This window comes from Chelonoidis abingdonii, chromosome 3, assembly GCF_003597395.2.
Source record: "Chelonoidis abingdonii isolate Lonesome George chromosome 3, CheloAbing_2.0, whole genome shotgun sequence".
NCBI classification, from domain to species: Eukaryota; Metazoa; Chordata; order Testudines; family Testudinidae; genus Chelonoidis; species Chelonoidis abingdonii.
In genome coordinates this window covers 137,348,757-137,368,345 of record NC_133771.1, presented here as the reverse complement: position 1 = coordinate 137,368,345, position 19,589 = coordinate 137,348,757, and the positions used below count along the sequence as shown (strand labels likewise).

General features: G+C 41.3%; 1 protein-coding gene across 1 annotated transcript in view; it reads right to left on the bottom strand.

Moving 5' to 3' along the window:
• The window catches only part of DISC1 (DISC1 scaffold protein), a 399,613-nt gene that overhangs the window by 24,746 nt on the left and 355,278 nt on the right, over positions 1-19,589 (bottom strand).

Below are 19,589 nucleotides of genomic sequence, written 5' to 3'. Positions count from 1 at the left end.
TGGATATAGCCAGAGAAACCTGGGAAGAGGAGCCCAAATCCCGGAAGGAACATAGTCGAGCATGTACTACAGATGAGGGATCGGATAGCTCGAGTTACACCCATTGTACGGGAACACTTGGAAAAGCACAGGAGACCCAACAAACCCATTATAACCACCAAGCAAAGCTTCGACGGTTCCAACCAGGGGATCGAGTAATGGTCCTGGTGCCCACAGCCGAAAGCAAGCTGTTGGCCCAGTGGCAGGGACCCTACAAAGTGATTGAAGCCATGGGAGAGGTAAACTATAAGGTGCGGCAGCCAGGCCGCAGGAATCTGAGCAAATTTACCACATCAATCTTCTAAAACCTTGGCATGATCGAGAGGCATGCTTAGTCACCCAGGAGACCCTTCCCCAGAAGGATAACTTACACGAGCAAGTGAGGATATCACCCGACTTGACGCCAAATCAAAAGGTTGAGGCAGCCGACATGATTAATCGCAATCGAGATGTGTTCTCTACAAAACCGGGCGGACGACTGAGACCTATCACCATATCTGCACGATCCCCGGAGCCAAGGTAACACTGAGACCCTACCGAATCCCAGCAGCCAAAAGAAGAGGAAATCAGGGCTGAAGTAAAGAAAATGTTAGAATTAGGCGTTATTGAAGAATCCTACAGTCAGTGGTGCAGTCCAATAGTTCTAGTTCCTAAACCTGATGGTACCATGAGATTCTGTAATGATTTTCGCCGACTGAATGAAGTATCCCAATTCGATGCGTACCCCATACCACGCATCGACGAACTGGTTGACCGACTGGGTAGTGCCCGATTCTTGACTACACTGGATCTGACAAAAGGGTATTGGCAGATTCCCCTGACCAAAGAAGCTAAAGAAAAGACAGCGTTTTCCCCCCGGACGGGCTATTCCAGTACACAGTCCTCCCTTTTGGGCTACATGGGGCCCCAGCTACATTCCAGCGCCTCATGGATAAGCTGCTGCGCCCCCATACTAGTTATGCAGCCGCATACCTAGATGATGTCATCATCCATACTCCAGACTGGGAACCCACTTGGAGAAAGTTGAGGCTGTACTACGCACCTTAAGGCGGGCTGGCCTCACCGCTAATCCCGCTAAATGCGCCATAGGACTAGCAGAGGCTAAGTACCTGGGATATATTGTAGGAAGGGGTAGTGAAGCCCCAAACTAATAAGCTAGAGGCGATTCAAAACTGGCCCTGGCCGACCCGAAAGAGCAGGTCCGTGCGTTCCTGGGTGTGGTAGGCTACTACTGACGTTTTATTCCCCACTTCGCCAGTAGGGCAAGTCCTCTAATGGAACTGGTGAAGGCCCGAGGTCCAGACATGGTGAAGTGGACCGACGCAGCAGAGAGGGCATTCATAGACCTTCGGACAGCTCTCTGTAATGACCCCATCCTCATAGCCCTGGACTTTGCCAAGGAATTTATTTTGCAAACAGATGCTTCCGAGGTGGGGTTGGGGGCGGTTCTGTTGCAAATGATTGGAGAGAAGAACACCGATCCTCTACCTAAGCAGAAGCATTTACTCTTGTGACTGACCATGCACCCCTTCAGTGGATGCAGAGAAATAAGGAAAAGAATGCAAGGGTCACCAGGTGGTTCTTGTCCCTCCAACCATTCCAGTTCCGCATACTGCACGGGCTGGATGCCACCACGGCAACGCTGATGGTCTTTCACATGAGCACACTGCCTGGCGTCCCAAGTTGCCCAACCCTATGGTGTTGAGCAGAGGGGGGGGATATGTGATGGGGCAAGGCCAGATGGCTACAGTAAAGTACTGAGAAACAGGTATGTTAGCCCCAGGCTAAACAAATCCCTAGTACCCTGGTAACCAAATGGCAGTTGCTCCAGGTTAATCAAGGCACACCTGGAGCCAATTAAGATCTTTCTAGAAGGCAGTAGAGATAGCTACTTTAATTAGAACACCTGCAGCCAATCAAGGCAGGCTAATCAGGGCACCTGGGTTTAAAAAGGAGCTCACTCCAGTCAGGCAGGGAGGAGCCAGAGGAGAAGGAGCAGCGTGTGTGAGGAGCTGGGAGCAAGAAGGCAAGGAGCTGAGAGTGAGAGAGTGTACTGCTGGAGGATTGAGGAGGACAAGCATTATCAGACACCAGGAGGAAGGTCCTGTGGTGAGGATAAAGAAGGTGTTTGGAGGAGGCCATGGGGAAGTAGCCCAGGGAGTTGTAGCTGTCATGCAGCTGTTACAGGAGGCACTATAGACAGCTGCGATCCACAGGGCCCTGGGCTGGAACCCAGAGTAGAGGGGGCCCGGGTTCCCCCCAAACCTCCCAACTCCTGATCAGACACAGGAGGAGCTGACCCAGACTGTGGGTTCCACAAGAGGGGAAGATCACTGAGGTGAACAAATCTGCCAATAAGCGCAGGACCCACCAAGGTAGAGGAGGAACTTTGTCACACAACGTAATCTCAAATAAAATCAACATTTACTTCAGATTTACACTGATGTAACTAAATATAGACTCTTTCTCCTTTCCTGTCTGCTCATCCCATACCAGCAGAAATCCTCTTTCTGTTCTGTACCAGCTGGACTGGATGTTTTATCTCTTCCTCTCTTTTGATTTGTCACTGTCACGTCTCAAGTTTGCAGTGCCTGATAGATAACCTGGAGACATTTTCTGCTTATTCGCACTCTTTAGGGAATTTCCAATGTTTCCCATTTAAACTTGAGGTTTAGCCTGAGACTTCAACCCCTCAGGCTAGTCAGGATGTCAAAACTTTTCTTTCTTTATTTTTTTGACTGGCTGAGGAGCCAGAGCTTCAAACACCCTTTTAGTGTGACTTCCAGCTCTAAAATGAACTTGAGAGCAGTCAGTTTCCAGATAAATGATGCATACAATCATGTACCCATATGCTGTTGCAGAGATGCTATACAAAAACTGTCACAGGATGAGGTGCTAGGCAAGAAATGGCTAATGTTTAAGCTTCCTTTCCTTTTTGAGAACCAGCAGTCCCTAATACAGTGTATCCACGCATCTCAGAGTGGTGATTTAACAGTGCTGTTAGGGAAAGGGAGACTGGTCTCTGCAGATCTGTCAACACACACTGCAAGTGAAGGTGTGATTGTTGCCCGGATAGGCATAGCCACCTTAGCTTTAGGTACAGCTACACTGCATGTGTCTTTTGGCGTCGTATAAAGTACACAGCCCCCCTACTAAGGTATAATAGCAGTCTAGCCAATGAGGCATAGTTTAGGCAAGCAAAGACACACTGAAGGGCATGGGTACGTACCCAAGTACATATCCTACATGGCCCTCTACTAGCCCAAGCCCTACCTCCCCAGCTACACTGCTATTTTTAGTATTATGGTGTCCTGCTGACTGCCTGCAGCTGGAGCCTTTCCTCGGGGAAAAGACTCCCCCTGCAGGGACAGGCTCTGGCAGGGGAGAAGCAGCGGGGAAAGGCTCTGGCAGCTCCTTGTTGCTGGATCCTTTCCCTGCAGCAGGGAAAATCATACATACCCTGGGTCCTTGGAGGGCTTGTACTCTGGTTGTTAGCACATGCTGAAGCTCATGTCACTACATCTACACTGCTATTGTTACCCGTGCTAGCTAGATTAAAGCTAGTGTAGTATGCCTACCTGTGCTACAATGACACCTTCACTTGCAGTACAGATATACCCTTAATGTCTTCTAAGAGGAAAAGTAGCACTGTCTCCTCCAACTCAGACTCTTTGGTCTCTTCTTATGAAAACCGTGAAACATACAGACTCCTGTTTGCTAAGTATTCAGGAAAGCAGGATTCTAATTTCATTATCATAATGACCAACTAGAAAAGTGGTACAGCAAGGGAAAAAAAAAAAGTCCCACATCACACACTAGTGTTTGAGGAAGAAACACTATTTTCCACTTAGCTTTGGCCCCATTGATCACAGCAAGAAACCCGCTAACCCCACTTCCCTCTTCAGTCCCAGAATGACTCAGTGAAGTCAGGTTTTCTTTTAGGTGCAACATGGAAAAAGTGGCTCATGCCGGAAGGAGAACAGAATAAATGTTTGCAAGTTTTCACAGTTCTAGTGGGTAGACTGTCAATCATCTTCTAATAAGGTAAGAAAGTATTATCTGCACTTTACAAATGGCAAAACGAAGGCACAGTGTTTAAAATTACTTGCATGGGGCCACACTGCAAAACAGCAGTAGAGCTGTGCTCAAAACCCGTAACTCCCAACTACCAGCACTTCATTCTGACCACTATATTTGGTAACAATGGATCAAATTACTTCAGATACATAACTATGTAGTGGGCTTACTTGTTTACTCACTTATACCAGTTAAACCCCTATGTAAACTTCAATGAGTTCAACAGATCTACTCTTAACATACACCAGTGTTAAGTGAGATTAAAGTCAGATCCAGTACATAAACTGCTGCATATTTTCATTCCATCCAGTTTGACTTGTCCATTTGCATCAACGGTAAGAAACACAAACTACATGTATATTTATCTTCATTTTAGCACCCCACTTATTTTTGTTAGCAAGCATGTCTTATAATAGCAATTTTGTTCTGACGCATTACTGCTTTCTCTTGTTGCAAAGAGCTAAATAAAATTTTAAAGAGAGAATGAGCATTCAGAAAGGAATTATGAAGATGTCAAATTGGTTTGACAAGGAACTCTTGAGATTTTTCTACCATTCCAAACAAAAAATAGGCCTATGACCGTATTACTTTTGGCATACCGACAAAAACAACGTTTTGATACATCTTTGTATACTGTTCTCAAGTTCATGTGACAAAAGCACCCATTTACTTAATGCCAAATTCTCGCTGCTACTGAGTTAATTACACAGATGTATCTGAAGTGAGATCAGAATATACAACATATACTTAGAGGAATGATGGGCTTGTGGTTAAGGCATTGGTCTGGAACTTAGGAGAGCTGGGTTCTTTTTCTAGCTCTACTACAGACTTCTTGTTTGACCATGGGCAAGTCATAGACTCTCTCTGTGCCTCGGTTTTCCCATTATAAAATAGAGATAATAATGCTTTTGAGTGTCTTGTCTATTTCAATTGTAAACTCTTTGAAATAGGGACTGTCTCTTGCTATGTGTATGTACAATGTCTAACACAATGTGGATCTTGTTTTAGGGCCAGTAGGTGCTACTGTAATATAAATAATAAATAAGGGAAATAGAAGACTTGTAATTCAGCTGTTCAGATGAGGAATTAAATATGGGTGAGTTTGTGGACCAGTCTTCATATATCATTCTTGAGTGACTGCACTTTTACCTTGTTTCTAGGTAGAGCCATAGCACTGTTAATAACTGCTATTTTGGGGTAGGTTGGCAGAAGAGGAGCATGAGTATTATTATGAAATGTTTCAAGATCAAATATTTGTGTAGGTTTTGAGTTTTTTCTTCTGTTAGTGCAGACCTTCTTGGTGCTCTAACTTATAATACTAATAATTACAACATTTATACAGATACACTGATTAAAATTGTTTTGTCCAGGCTGCTTCAGCCTCCCAGTCCAGACCTATCCTTCAATAACCATATGGAAATGTGGGTTGACTCTCCTTCCGGGGACAGGGGCACGGCTGGATAGCTGCAAAGTCTCTCCATGGTCAGTTCTAAGAGGGAGGGAGTTTTCTGTTTACGCTTCCCTCAGTGTTGGGTAGGCACAGAGTCAAATCAGGCAGAACAGCTCCAGCTGGTGTCTCACTAGTAAAGCACCAGGTGCAGGATTTAGCCTATAGACAATTAATATAATATTGGTCAACTAACCTGCTCAGTATGTTAAAACAGCAGCCAAAGCAAAGCCCCAAAATGTAAATAATTGGAAAAACTGGTTTAATGACTTTGTCTTTTTTTGTAAGATAAAAAGAGCATTGCGCGTTCCAATGTATCTACTTCATTTAGAAGAGTTTCTAAACTTTAATCTGGAAAACACCCCAAACGGTATGCAACGAGTACTTATTCGAAATATTTCTTCTTGTTGATTTGCATAATGAACAGTGTGTAACTAGGTGCTCCGTACCTCACATTCATAGACAATTAGCTTAAAATGTGTTCCCCATCCAACGCAATTTTGAAATGAAATATTAATGAGAAAAATGATTAAAAGGGCCTTAAATCCAGTCCCTTATTGGAACTTAATTAGGAGCTTGAGATTGTGGGCACCAGTGAGATGACTGATTGGAAATGTAGGCACAAAAGTACAAATTGGGCTCAGCAATGATAATGACACAGTTTTTATGATGTAGAGAACCTTGAGGCCTGAGGTATCACTAAATGCCCAAAATTTCAATAGGCAACATGTCTACCCTTTGATGCTGTGTATCACTACCCACTGTGCTGTTTGATTTTTTTTAAAAAGGAGCATTCACAAACAAGTTAAGAAAGGCACTAACTTTCCAAAAATAATGTCTGAGGTTATTTCCCATCATACTGAATGCTAACCTTGTAGATAAACACTGTACTACAAGGATGGCTACAGATCCTTTGTGTCATTGCTAAATTGAAATTTAGGCTCCTAAGTGAGATCTACTGCAAAGACTCAATTTCTACTCTATCAGTAGATTAATTTAAAAACTATTCTGAAATAATAGTGTGCAGTTATTATGGATGCACTGATAATTACTCCATTGTTACATCAGGTTTTGCACTTAAAGAAGGGAATCAACCTGTTTGCTATATATGAATAATACAGACCATCCTCCCCAAAATTACAGCACTTTCGCTGAATACGGAATTAATTTTCTGAGAATTTACAAATAAATCAGATAACTGGATCCAGAATGACAATGGATTAATACTGAGTCCTGTAATAAATTTAGCACCCAGACCTATGACATCATAAGGGGGAAAATGAAAAAAAAAAAAAATCAAATAGTTCTTTTAAAATGCATTTAATTTAATCTGGGTCCACAAATTCCAGCATCCCTTACTCGTAATCATATGACTACTGCATGGTTTCTAGTGGGTAATGACAACACCCCTGTAATACAGTTTACCCTAAACTACAGAAATGTGTTCTCAAGCTTAACTCCATCTTAATGTACTAATATTATTAATCTGGGTGTATTATCTATATATGGGAGAGAGCTGCTTCTGTTAAAATAAACAATTCCCCCCCTAGTTTAGACAAGCTGTGTCATTGGATACCACATTAGTAGGTCATGAGAAATATACACCAAGGGCTTCACAAGATATGAGTATAAGGCAATGTATTGATTTTTGGGGGGGAGGGGGAGAAGAGGTCATGCTGTAGATAGATAGTTTCAATTGTCGTTTAACATTGAGGACAGAGTGCTGAGAATTGTCTTATATGGGGTGAGACAACTCACCAATGCTCTCAATAAAAGCAAGTATTCTACATTTTCAAAAACAAATCCTCTATTTCTAAATCCTCTACTTGTAAAAAAGGAGGTAACAGCTAAAAATAGAGAGGGAACAGTGCTTTTCAGCATCTTTCATGCCTAATATTGGCACTAGTAATATTTTTACATGACACTTGTACATATAGGCAGGCAATAACACTGCCACTGACACAAACTATTCCAACCACTTCCTGATTAGATCTGCTCTGTGTATACTGCACAACAATATCTCAGAGACGTAAATGAACTCTGCCTCAAGCTCAACACAAATCCTCCTGCTTGCTGCTTACACTAATGCTGCAAGCCAATGTAACTCTGATAGCACCTTAAGACTTGTTTGGTTATTTTTTGCACTGACCTCACTTTTAGGAATCTGGATGTTAATGCTAGGAGACATTAATATAGTGAGAGATGAAATTATGGTATGGATTTGTGTGTGCAGAGGGTGTAGTTTAGGAACAACAAAAATAAATGCCATCAAAAAGTTGTAAGAGATATTTGTGGCAGTGGTGGGAAAATTTCCTCAGCTTTCTAATGCAAAGTGGATTTATTCATCTCTCCTCCCCTTTTCAGTTGTGGGTATATAACAGACTTTGCTGCACCTGCATTAGTGTATCAGCACACTGGGCCTTAATAGATCAGTGTTTTTCAATTTATTTTCTGTGATTCATATTTTCTTAAAAGCATTTTAATCCCTACTTCCAACTGGCAGACATTGTAGCTAAGTGGTACTGCATAAATATAAGTTTGGTCAATTCCAGTGCAGACAGCATACTCCCTCTCTGAATTCTAGTTCAGCAGTTTGCATATAGGAATTAGTGAAGTCAACACACTCTTTTTTTGTCAATGTTGTTTTCACCACAAAGTTCCTCTTCACTCCAAAGTGAGAGTCCCAGATACATCCCCAAACCCAGCCCTTCCTATACAGTGACACAGTAACAGTAAGCAAGCTGTATAGTCTTATCAGGTGCACACTTTGATTAATTTGAAAACTTTCAGCACAAAAAGCCTTAGAACCACTGATACAGAAAACTTGGTGAGACATTTTTCTTCTAGGCTGAATTAGAACTGATATTTCTTTTATACTCATTAAAAACTGTTTGAAGTAATTTAAAATACAAGATGGGGTTTCCACTTTCAGACAGACATTTCAGAAGCGCTGATTTCCCACCACTCAGAAATGAAGTTAATCAGAGCTGTGGGTACTCAGCACCTCTGAAGAATCACACCCAAGTATGTCAAAAAGTACACAAACACTTGAATATATGCTTAAACCAGAGGTGGGCAAACTTTTTGGCCTGAGGGCTGCATCGGGATTTCCAAAATTGTATGGATGTCCACTTAGTGGAGGCTGTGCCTCCCCAAACAGCCAGGCATGACCCAGCCCTGGCTCCATCTGACCCCTCCTGCTTCTTGCCCTGATGCCCCCCACCGCAGGACTCCTGCCCCCATTCAACCCCCCTGTTCTCTGACCACCTCAACCCCTAGCCACACCACACCCCGAACTCCCCTGCTTTCTATCTAACCCTCCTGCTCCCTTTACCGCGCTGCATGGAGCACCAGTGGCTGGCAGCGCTGGAGCCACGTTGCTTGGCTGGAGCCAGCCACGCCATCATGAAGCACAGAGCACTGGGTCAGGCCCAGGCTCTGCAGCCCCATCACCCAGAGCATTGCGCTGGTGGCACAGTGAGCTGAGGCTATGGGGGAGGGGCTTGGGGCTAGCCTTCTGGGGAGGAGCTCAGGGGCCAGGCAGGACGGACCTGTGGCCCACAGTTTGCCCACCTGTGGCCTTAACCATACGTAGTGTAATCTCATACCATACTCAGACAGTGAGTTATCTAGCCACACAGTGGTCAAACTACACAAAAGAGAAAACATTTCTCCATGTTACGCATCCCTTAATGTGAGAGTCACTGTAGAGAAGAGGGTAGGACTGACTACTGAGAACAGGTTCAAATTCTCTATGTGGATAAATGTACAACACTCAGGATAATATGTGCAGAGCAAGCATCAATGTGCAAAACTGCATGCATCTATTCAAGAAACCACCATAGCTGCACTAATCATTCTCATGGTCTGTGAGTGACATGACTACAATCTACCGTACTTTAAAAAAATACTGGACAGACGCAGCAGTGGTTCACCATCCGTAATGGGCAGCAGAGAAAATAGTTTGTAAAGCTATCACCCCATTACTGGTGATGAGTGACCACCCAGCTACAGCAACCACACAAGCTGTGCCCCAATACTGGCTATTGCCTGGCAGTTCGGTTCCAGAGATACCACATCATGGGAAGCTCTGGCTCACCCTCTGTGTGCCACCTTTGAGTCTGGTGACTTAGTTTGGATGTGCAGAGCAAGATGAATGGCGGGATGGTGTGGGACTGTACTTGTCTGTGTTTGTATGTCAAAACCTGAGTGTGTCTTGTGTGACTATTGGACACAAGAGATGCTCACTGCTTGTGCATCTCACCCTCCAAACACTTCACTCTGTCAGAGCTCTCTGCATGTCTGAGTGACAGGGATTGGTATGTTCTGGCATACTGGTGAGAGGAGATGGGCTATGTGAAACATAACACAAGCAAACTCCAAAAGGTAACTAGGAACACAGCAAACGCTGGCTTATCATACATGCTTTAATTCTTGCCATCCCATCAACCTTTTGCCAAGAATGAAGCTCCCGTGTGGGCATGTGCGGGTGTTCGGGAGCAGCTTCAACACGGCAACATGCATCATAACTGCTTCTTATGTGCAGTGACTCAAGTAGTAAGGTTCCCACTCAGGTTCTTTGCAATTACATCACACCTTACAACCACATCTTGCATTTCTTTAGCTCAATCAGCTCTATCTTCCCACCTCCTCTGCAGTGGTACGGAATGCTGGATGTTGTGGCACATGGGCATGTTAATTACTGCCAAAATCATGCTGCAACTCTGACCGTTCTGTCCCCTCAGGTTCCCTGTGTTACAGTTGTTGAAGAAAGTTCTTGGAAGAGCATCCGCACAGGTCTATATCTTTCTGCTGTCCTCCAGTGTTCAGTCACCCAAAACACCTTGCCATGTTCTGTGTGAGAGCAGATTCCCATCTCTTACCATCTGTCTGAATGATACAGTATTTCTGGGCTGGGCAGGTTTTGAATATGCAAGTGTACTACTACTGCACTGGCTTCATTTAATGTACCTGGGATAATTCCAGTTCCTGTTGTGAGATGTTCCTGTGGGTAATGTCATCTACTGGTTTGCAAGTGATTATCTGCACTGGGCCAGAACTTTTCATAGAAATTGCTTTCTGATGTGCACAGCCATTTGTGTAAAGAGTCAGCATAGCTGGATATGATTTGCAGGTGGCTCACAGCGTAAGTAACTCCTTTTTCTGCCTCTGTCTAGTCACCATGATCCAGCAACTGTCCTGCAGTTTTCTGTATCACTGCTGTGTATTAGTCTGCTGGAGGTGTTTACATTCTGTATCGCAGGCCATATGCTGCTTGTACTATCTTGTAAAGACTCTGCTATCTTGGCAGCTGCCTGTGGCTGATGACTGGACACTGTCCATGTACCACTGTTGTCATTCTTTTCTGACAACAGGTGTTTTCTCTGTCTTGGTGCCTGTGGGATTATGTACTCCTTTTGTGTGTCAACACTGTTCAGAGGCATATGCATGGCTTTGTCCTGATTCAGAGCTGAGGCCAATGGCATGAGAGGCAGTTTTCATCATCTCGAACTCATTTTTTGCTTAGATAACCTTCATCCCCAAAAGCTTCTTTCTGCGCATGCTGCCATCATGCACAGTTGAACTTTCTCTGGCATATCCAGTCTCGTGGACATGATCTCACAGTCTGCCTGTCCACAAAGACAGTAATTTGAGTTCGTCTCTTGAGGTAGAGTATCTTGCCTGGATTTTTCCAGCTTCTATGCAGTCTTTGGATTTAACTGGTGGTAATACATAGTGGCAGCTTGTCCAGGTGGCTACCCCTTATTGCAACAGTTCATTTTTTGAATTTGCATGGCTGGGCAGCAAGGGGTACATATACTCATATATACTACTATGGAATGTGAAATAAGGTTTACTTCCTGTGTAATTAATTTGCTTGCTGGAAGTGGTGCATAGCAATTAAACTTTCTCAATATGTAAGATTCAGCCCAAGGTATCCCAGTGTGGAATTGGGCCATGGTGAATTTATACTACTCCCAAGGGCAATAAGTGTAACTACGGATTTCTTATCTGACCACTCAGTTTATAGCCAAAAAGAGGCTGTCCTCCCATTTATTTTTGACAGGAAATGTATCTCAAACTACTTCATTATTTTAGGCTTTGCTCAAGGATACAAACTGTATGATCTGACACCTTTATTTACAAAATGATGGCAAAACAAGATACCAAACATCCAGGATTTGTATCCAGATAACATTTATATTGAATATCTATACTCCACACATTTATATACTTCTGAAAGGAAAAATAATTTGTTCAAAGGGATTCAAATAGAACAACAAGGTGTGGTATAGGTAGACGAGGAAACAAGCATTATGATTTTGCTCCACGTTAAAATATCATTATTGTCGTACACTAGAGTAAACTAATTATCACTAGCTGTCTATTTCTCTGATGCATTAATGCTATTTCTTACATCTGTGTTAAAATCACTGCCTCAGGGTCTGATCGTGCTTCTGCTGAAGTCACTAGTGGTTTTCCCATTATCTTCAATGGCGGAAAGATTGGTCCCTTCATTTTGGTTTTAGCCTTGCTTTCCTAAATATCTGCTCCCTATTCTGCAATTTTCACCTAAAGGTGAAAAAGATGTATCTGTTTTAAAGGAATCCCAAGGAAGTTAGTACAATTTCCCCCAATCCTCTTATGTTGTCTAGAAAGCACTTTCCTCATACAAATGATTATCTGTACCAAATGAAATATCCTCCACAACCTGTTAGGGATATGTCATAAGATAAACATAATACATTATGTATAAACACAAGGATTTTAATGTAATTGTGCAGCAGCAGTATAGCATAATAAAAATTACACAGGCTGAACTCATATTGTTTTGCAGCATAAGTATAAAGAAAGAGGATAGAAGACAACAAAGGAGAAACCTGAAAGCTATTTTCCATGGAGCTTATTATGGAATAGCAACCAGGCCATATTTCAGGCTACAGTTTCTGTTATAAACTAGCGTGATTTTTGCTCCTCCCCCTCAAATCTACAAACAAACAATTATCATCTTCAAAACCAGTAGATGGAATCTTCTATCAAGTTTGAAAGGACTGTATAAGTTCAAAAAGTGTATGTGGAAAGCAAAACTTGTTCTAACTTTTTTTAGCCACTCTGTAACAAAATGCTGAAAGAATGAGAGAGGTGAAATGTAGATTATTAGATTTATTTGGTCAATATATTGTACAAAGAACCAACAATTATCAGATTAAACTCTAATTTATAAATTAAGATTCTCAGCCCCAATCATCTATGTGACACTGCACAAGTACATCCTTGTGCCAGTGCAGTGTCCCACTGATGTCCCACACAGGTACCATGGTCTGCACATACAGATTCTTTTACAGGCATGGAAGACTTCCCTGAACTGATCCATAAGGCTACTATCTTCATCTTCTTCACGGCACATTTCTACTATGATACAAGAAATTAGAAAATATTTAAATAGCTAGGTTGAGGGGTAGTTGGGGAAGTCATGAAACTGTAAAATTAGATATTAGTATCACACACACACACTATTTTTTAGCTCTATTCAAGTGAGGGCTACAGTTAGTGTTTTGACAAAGCAACACACAGTATCAGAGACCTGTATATAGGAAACAAATGATAAAACATAGAATATTCTTGGTGAACATTTCAGAACTTCACCTCTACAAAGAAGGGAACTCTGCAAAGATATTAACTCTGTCTTCAGTTTTTGTTTGTTGGTTAGTGCATTTTTTGGTTTTTACAATATTTCATGTTCTTGGAAGGATTAAATTTTATGAGATACAGATGTCTTCATTAAAAAGCTAGTGTTTACCCAGAGATAACACGCAGTGGTATCTGAAACTTTTCAGTATTTCCTTATGGTTAGACTGGGCAATGACATCGCTATGTAGTAAATGTGGGTAAATACTGGCTGTACAAGGGTGACCTGAGCACTGTATACAAGCCTGTTGTTACAGAATCCCTTTGCAGGTTGGATTAAGGATATAGAAAACATACTCCAACACTGACCTTCACTGATGCTCAATGTTGACATTTAAGGTAGATAAATTTAAAGTCTCCAAATGATTTTCGAATCTCTACAAATACAACATTTAATTAAACTAATATGAAAGTACATTTTGTTTAGATTTCTAAAAAAGTGTTACCCTTTACATCTGGCACATTTACTTCCTGGATCAGAGAGTACTTTAATCTATGGTAATGTGTTGCATCCCACTGACAAAGGCTTTATTGCTGACTGCTATCACCAAATTCTGACAAACACTATATCACAAACAGTTTTGACTTAATTTTTAACATGTCATTTTAAAAGTATACTGTTGTCATTTCTTTTTTAGTGAGAGTCCATTTCAATATCACAGAGTATTAATATCTCAAACATAGTTAATCAAACAAAATGCTGTGTAATTATATAGCACCTTTTCAACAAGGATCTGAAAGCATTTTACAAACCTTCTTTACAGATGGGAAAACTGAGGTACAGAGAGGAAAGGTGACTTGCTCAAGATCAAGCAAATTAATAGCACAGCTGGAAGAGAACCTGGCAACCTGATCTCTACTCTAACAACACACACTCTGTTTCAAGCACTGAGATGGAATTATACATGTTACAAATGACTGATGTGGTAGCTACCAAACATGTTGGCTTACCAAAGCTAATACTACTGCATTTTTTTTTTTTACCTTGAAACTTTAATCATCTGAATTCTCTTGAAATCTAGTAGGTGTTTCCTTCCTTCATAAGGTTAAAGAGGGAACACTGCACAGCATGCCAGAAAAAGAAGAAAAAAAGGACAGGTCAGGAAATGAAACGTGAAGGTTCATGGGTATACATGATCATAGAGATATCAGGTGTTAGGGAGGTTTTAACACACACAAATCTACACAGATATCAGTTGTCAGCAGTGCCTCTGATGTTGCTTACTAGGAAAATATCAACAAACAAAAGTCAAAGCAAGGACACACAAGGAGAGATGCAATGTGCAGATGTTAATATCTTGAGAAATGAAGTGTTATTGTATATAAGGCCGAGTAAAATCCTGGTATAATTCAGAAATTACCCAGAAACAAACTATGAAAAAAATTCCAACCTCCTCCACTTCTAAGAAACCAGAGTAAAAATACTTGGAGTCAATTTAGAGCTACATAAAATTTTAAGGAACAAATCTAGGACCTACTGGGACCATGGCAGAATCACACCCAATTGCCATGATTGGTTTGGTTCCTTCAGACTAAAGGTGGCTCCATGTTGTTCTTTCTTAATTCCAGCAAGTTAATTTTGGTCCCTGATAGAAGAACCATACCTGAAGTTGCCAGAATCTGTCTTGGCTCTGTCTGGTGCAGGAGTACTTTGGCTTGGTTCAGACTGATTAGTGTTGTTTATGGATTTGTTCCAATGAGTTAAAGACGACTGCTGTTCTAACTAGCTGTTGGTAGTTCCAGTGGGGTGCCATTTATTCTCAGGTGTTTTTGGCCATTCCAGGATAATTCTGGCTGGTCCCATCTGATTTAGTTCTGGTAAAAACCAGTAAAGGTGCTTTTACCAGCAGGGTTGTCATGGATTATAGTTGGTTTTACAGGGGAAGTTTGTCAGATATGGTTATTCAGTGATGCCACAGGTAGTTTCAAGAGTGCTTTGGCAATTTTCAGGGAGTTTATTGTCCCATTAAACACAGTATATTTAATTTTGAGTTCTACATATGCAGGTTAAAAAAAGAATAGTATTTGTGAGGATCACTGAGTCTTCAGTTTAAGTACAACTATAAAATATATTCCAACTGTCTTAAGAAATACAGAGATAAGGCTGTCAGATAATAAACTTATGATCACACAGGAAAGTAAGATATCTGGAACTTTGAAAGCATACAAAGCCTGAATGATCATGACTGAGCACGTGATATTCTGTGATCTACTGAGAATATATCTATCTTCAAAAATAACAATAAAATAAACAAGTCTTTATTGTCAAGGAGCAAATCCAGTAGGATCGTGAGTGCCTGGCTGTTCCCCTTCTCCTGTTTCAAACCCCTTTTTCATAAGAATAGTCTTTAAGTTTTTAATGAAACCTGTGAGCAAAAGTTAATCGTATGTAAGGAAATTGTATTTATAATACATTGCCATGAACCCAGGACCCAGTTTACAATAATGTTTTGTCAGAAATAACAAGATAAATGACTGGAAGTGAAAGTATATGAAGTAGTTATTGGTAATACTGACAAATGAACCACTAGAATTCCAGCCTTCAACCCCTCACTCATAACATTTCAGTATAAAGTGAAACAATTGCAAGGCTGCCAGTGTATGTGTGTGTGTGCATATGTATTATTATTATCCTTTCTGTCATGGTTTTGAAACTAGCAATTCTGCAAGCTCCAGAACAAATGATGACTTTGTTCCTTCTTTTGGAAAGAAGTTAATATTCTTCAAAGGATACCACTCCTTTTTTGATACCCATAGCCTAAAACAGAGATAAGATAGTTAAAGGGGGTCACCCCCATAAAAGTGAGCTCAATCTTATCAAGATATATATCTTAGAAGGACTCCATAAGGACTCAAAGAATATCATCAAATAATTTGGTAAATGCACGTTCTTCCTTGAGTATCTATAATCTCCATCCCTTGTCATATGATAAATTATCATGTGGTTGATTACTAATGATCATCATTAAGCTGTTACCTTAGAGATACCTTAAAACCCTTTCAGTGGTGAAATGAAAGAGTAACTAAAAGGTATACAATCTATTTAGCCATAGACAGAGCTATTTTTAAACAACCACAAAAGTTCCACAGTTATACATCATGACATAAGGTTTAAATGCTGGAAAAGAGATGCCAGACCTCTCAAGTAAGTGCATTTACTGATCAGAGGACTTGCTTCCTTCCTTTACCCAGTTTCTCTTTCTCAAATTATTGCCATGGCTATAGAAAGGTGTAATGTGTTTATTAAATATTCCACCCCATAACTGGCTGTTAGGAGGTGTTTGTGAAAGATACACTGCACAACATTCCTGTTCAGATGCTACTAGCCTGTTATGCTACTGTCTAAACTACAGCACCAACTGAGAAAATCGTGGTAAAATTTGTTTTCAGTCTTGTAGCTCTCTTGGTCCCAGGATATTACAGATTATTGTAATGAGCCAGAAGAAGAAGAAAAAAAAATGTTAAAAGCACCTTCAAAAGATGAGTCTGGAAACTTAAGTTCATAACTCTGCTAGACAACAAAAAACACGGATTGAATAAAGACATTGGATTTATAGCTCATTACAACAATCTGTGACCCACTAACCTTCCTTTGTCACACAACAGTAGAGGTGTAAACTATCCACTTCACCTTGAATGGTCTCTTGCAACAGGTGTTAACTCCTTATCCATTCTACCTTGTATTTAGCTGTGATATTCTGAGTACCCTTCCAAGAAGAGCTCTGTGTAAGCTTGAAAACTTGTCTCTTTCACCAACAAAAGTTGGTCCAATAAAATAAATTACCTCATCCATTTTGTATCTCTAATACCTTGGGACCAACACAACTACCACCATACTGCAAACAACCAGGAAAGATATCAGATTTCACTGTCTGAAATGGAAATTCCACAACATGAAGAAAAAGGAAACCAAACTTAACAGAGTCCTCTACTTCCTGAGCAAATTTAAGAGGACTCCCAGAGGACTAACCATCCATAACCCTCTGACCACTTAACTACACGCAACTCTAAATATGCTAAAGAACTCTGCGGAAGGACTTCAGAAAAACTGAGGAACCACCTCCAGCACCTCACGTATTCCAGAAGGGACGCCCTTCAAATAAGAAATCATCACATGCTCCCACATGTTGAAAAGAAAAAAAAAAAAATCAGGAACCCTACCTGGAAACCATGCAAGAAAGCCAAAACAACTGTAACCCCACCCCCACCCCGTCCAACACAAAAACAAAAAATGGAAATAACTACAACAAATCCACAACCTACAGAACAGCACTTCCAGGAGAAACCATGACACCAGGACCCACCAGATGGATACTAGGTGACATCCCAACATCATCAACTTATCAAGGCTACCTTTTACCAGAGCTGAATTATCTACTTTCCCAGGGACTGAACTTCTGCCCCACCACAGAATTTGATACCACACTAACATGTGAGAACTAGAAGAATTATTTCACTGATTCTTCCTCAAAGAAGTGGTTCACAACAAAAACAATACTGTTCATAGTATTGTCCCCAGTGATGGTTATAAGAAAAAGGAATCATCTGCCCGGACACCCCACAGTGGATGAACCCACACATTTGATTGTTTCAAGGAAAAATTTGACTGTGAAATCCCAAAACATCATATCCACTACAATCTCTCCATTGCGGAGAGGACAGCTATACAGTCTCTGAAATCCAACCACCAGATAGTGATCAAACCAGCAGATAGAGAGACATCATAATCCTCAAATGTGATGATTATGTCAATGAGGCCAACCGACAACTCTCTGATGCCACCTACTATAATAAAGTAAGAGAAGACTCCACACCACAATTCACCCAGAAATGTAAGGATATCTTCAAATCCTTTCCAAAATAACTCCAAGAGAAACTATAGAACCTCATACCCCTTGAATCCACTCCAAGGACCTTCTACATGCTTTCCAATATACACAAACAAGGGAACCCACACAAACCCATCATATCTGGCCATGGTATGCTTACTGAAGGAATATTGGGACTCAGAGAAACCATCCTCAATCAACTCACTACTCAAAAGTCCAGTTTCCTACAGGACACAACTGATTTTCTCCAGAAACTCTGCAACATTAACAGCCTCTCTCCAAACACCATATTGCCACAATGGATGTCACCTCCCTATATACCAACATCCCTCACAATGAGGGAATTGCCTCTTACCTCAAATATCTACAGGACAATGGACAACACTCATATCCACACCAACCTCGCCCAATTCATTCTCACCTGAAAAATGTTATGTTCAACAACACACACTTTGCCCAGACCATGGGAACAGCCATGGGTACTAGGATGCCTCCCCAATATGCCAACCTGTTTATGGACCACCCCAAAGAATAATTTTTGGAAAAATGCATCATGAAACCAATGATAGTCCTGGGATACATCAATGATATTTTCATCCTCTAGAGAAGCAGCAGAGAATCCTGTGGCACCTTATAGATTAACAGACGTTTTGGACGTGAGCTTTCATGGGTGAATACCCACTTCATCTGACGAAGTGGGTATTCACCCACGAAAGCTCACGCTCCAAACGTCTGTTAGTCCTATAAGTGCCACAGGATTCTCTGCAGCTTTTACAGATCCAGACTAACACGGCTACCCCTCTGGTACTTGACATCCTCTAGAGAGACACAATCTAAACTCCTCTGTAGATTTCCACAACTTCAACAACGACTACCCATCCATCAAACTCTCTCTATAACACTCCCGCACCAGCATCAACTTCCTGGACACCATGATGAGCTTCAGTAATGGAACCATACAGCAAACTACATATGAGAAACCCACAGATCACTACACTTACCTTCACAGATCTAATAACTACCCCAAATACCAAGAAATCTGTTATCTACAGCCAGGCACTCAGATATCAAAGAATATGCTCCAAGGAGAAAGTCCAGGATATGCACCTTAATGCACTTAAAACTGCCTTCACCAAATAATGACACTCCAACAGAGAAGTAGATTGCATGATTAAATGGGCCATCCAAATATCCTGAGAAAACTGCTTCGATACAGGAAAGAAAACCCCTTTGCCTGCACATCTGTACTTATCGTCTATCACCCCACCATGGAAACCATACAGGGTATTACAACCCATACTCAATGGGGACCACATCCTGAAAGAAATCTTTCCTCAAACCCCTCTTCAGGACTTCAAACAATCCTCTAATGTCGCCAGTATCAGCAGAAATAAGCTCCCCCCAGAACAGGACATAACAACTCAAAGTGACACCAGACCCTGCCATAACAACAGATTCAAAACCTGCAGACATATCTTCATAGCTATGATTATCAACACCCTCCACAA